A 3,163-nucleotide genomic window follows, 5' to 3' on the forward strand; every position below is an offset into this window, starting at 1 on the left:
TTAACTTAAAGGGTGGCATCTTTGGCTCCACTGTAGGGGATTCTGAAGCATTTGTGGAAATCCTATCCTCCACAGAGAGAATGTTGCTCCTTCAAGTGAACTGGAGCCTACTTTACTCCCAGCCCTTCTGGGGGAGGAGGGCTCGGGGGAAATTGTGTGACCCATGAAGCTTCCTTCCCACCATTCCCAAATTGGTCCCAGAAGCTGAGACATGTTCCAAACCTCCATCTCAGAATCCGTCTTGTGAGAACCTGGTAAGTAACCGTTATGACTCAGCGCCACACTCTTCCTTCTCTCCCCAGACGGAAAGGCAGAATCAGGCAGATGGCTCCTCCCCTGTGGACGGCCATCCCCACCACAGACTGAGTCATGGCCACACCCTGCCTGGATGGAAAATTACCATGAGAGGGAAGGGGAAGGTTAAACTGGAGTTTTTGAATTCTCTAACCAGAAATCACAGCCATCTACTCTCCACCTGGAATTAACTGATGAAAGTAATTCTTTTCCTGGCCATAGTCCTTAACCATGCGCAGGTCTAAATGAAGTAGGGCTGCTTGAGCCCAAGACTATGTGAAAGGTAGGCGTCTGTCAGCTTCTGCCCGCCGCATCTGTAATAAGCTGGCCTCTGTGTCCGATGATCTCCGCCTCAGGCCTGGCTTTCACAGGCCCCCTTCCCCACCTCTGAGGTAGCCAGGTTTGGACCAGGGGAAGGGGCAGCTCCCTCAACTCCCCCTCCAGGCTGTGGGGGGATCCTTTCCAGAAACTCAAGGCCCCACCCTGCAAGTTTCCCTCCAAGAAAGCAGGGGTGGTGTTATAGGAATGCCATGGGTTTTAATTAGATTTGTTTTACACATGCTTTGAATTTTTTTAGATAATGATTAGGTATGGCTGCCAAACTTCTCAAAGAGTCCTGGGGCTTTTATGTGGAACACTATAAAATGGAGTATTTAATTTCATTAAATTTTACTGGCATAAAAAGGCATAATGATGAATATGCTATAAAAGTGATGTCCATGAGGCTAGCTTAGGTCTTTTTCTAGTAACATACACTACCTGTTCTTTACTTCTCATTCCATCATTTGCTAGCACTTGCTGTATCAGATGCCAGTGATTAAGAAAAATTTTAAGAGAGGCTTACACCTGAGAAAAATCTAACAGTTTCTGAATATTGAGCAAAATGTTGTTACACCATTTTGTAGCCAAGCACCTAGGTTCAGGTGCTGGAACACCAGTGGGAGCAGTTTGGAGAACCTCCAGGGAATTTAAATAGTTTAGAGCTCAGGTCCTCAAGTTGGGGAGTCTTTGTTAAAAACCCCGCACTGCCACTAACCAACTGTGAGAACGTAGACACATTATTTTAAGATCTCTAAAGAAAAGCTGTCTTCCACCTTTGTTGTCAGGATTAAACAAAAAAAATATTTTTAAAGTTTGAAAGGCCATATAGCATAGAACCGGAACAGCAGTTCTGAAGTCAGGTTACCTGTCAGTCACTAGCTGTGAAATATGGGCAAATCACTTATCCACTGTGCCTGTTTTCTCACCTATAAAATGGGAATAATGGTACCTACTTCATAGGCTTGTTGTGAGAGTTCCATTAGTACATGCAGAGAGCATACAACAATGCCAAGCACTCAGTAAGCAAGCCACAGTTTAGTAGATTATTAAAGTGCTTAGCAAAATGCCTGGCACCTACCTGGTAAGAACTAAAAAAATGTTAGCTCTCGCTTATACAGATGTGTTGCAAGCATTCTCCCCAGGAGGCAGGAATTTCAGGGTAGGCTCACTGGGTCATTTACGTAGTGAAGGGGTTTTTCTCCTAGACCTGAAACTAGAATGAGGCAGGAGCTTTAGGAGACTTGTAGAGTCTGAATATAGTAGTCTTGATCAAGAATGGGTAAGTTTAAGAAGAGCTTCTACTGGAATACACCTTAAGAATGGTACTTTCATGTTAAGTCAGGTCAGAAATCACAAAGCCAGGTCAGGAACTCAGGCAAATGTGGGGAAAATGGCAGTTCCTCTGGCCGGGATCCTCCCCTGACCCTAAACCACTTGATGATGGAACTGGCCTGTGCTAAGGCTGCTGCTCCCACACCCGTAGGCAATAAGCCATTACTGACTGAGTCACTGTATGAAGAGCTCTGCCCAGCGCTCTGGGCCAAGGCAGAGGCGGATTAGGGGCCTGCAGACTGTTGGATGCAGACATGATTCTAGTGCTAGACCTACCACCAGGAGAATAAAGCCAGGTATAAACCCTTTTACCCCCAAAACGTTCCGTTTTGATTTCTCAAGTCTCACTGAATCCATCATGAACTTGCCCAGGGCTGAAACCCTCATGCACGACAGCAAAGAAGGTCATCTCCAAAGTAGGGTGACAACAGTCTACAGCAGGCTTTGTAAATCAAGAAACTATAACAGAATAAAAAAACCTGTACTTGAGAAGTCAAGCTTGTTTAATGCTTTCTGTATTCTCTGTGCTTATATTGTTTTTCTTCATTAATATTTCATAAAATATTTCACAATGTCCAATCTATTAGACTCAGTGTTTTGGGTACATAAGTACAGCCTGAAAGGCCAGCAGGAGGTTGACAGTGGGAATTTCAACAGGGAGGTAGATTTACTGAATCAATTAGGTCTCCTCGAAAGCTGTCTTCCCTCACCTTGCTCACTTGGAGAATTTGGGTTTTGTTTCTTTGAGGGAGACTGCATTTCCTTAGATCTAGAGACCAACCCAACTTCCTGCACCTGCCAGCTCTCCTCTCACCTCTCTTACCCCAAAGAAATACCTCGGAGGAGAAGAGTGGGACCCAGCCTATAACAGGGAGAGGCTAGGTTTTATGCAGAGAGCAGATGTCCTGAGGGAAGGAAATCCAAGGTACCTTGGCCTCAGCAGTCCTGTTAAATCTTGTGGAACAGGCATCAATGGTATTCTAATCCTCACTGTGTGCATCTGCATAACTGGTAAATTTCCCTTCTTTGGCTAATCCACTGGTAAAAATGTTTACAGATCTGTAGCACACTACACTAAACGGACTCAGCGTTGACTCCATCCAACATAATTAGTCCCAACCGTCAGGATATCCTACTCTCTCCACCCGACCCCCATGAGGAGGCTGGGGGCAGGTGCTGGGCCAAGGCTAGTTCAGACCACAGTGATCATATCCAG

Source organism: Manis javanica, chromosome 8 (assembly GCF_040802235.1).
Source record: "Manis javanica isolate MJ-LG chromosome 8, MJ_LKY, whole genome shotgun sequence".
Lineage (NCBI taxonomy): Eukaryota > Metazoa > Chordata > Mammalia > Pholidota > Manidae > Manis > Manis javanica.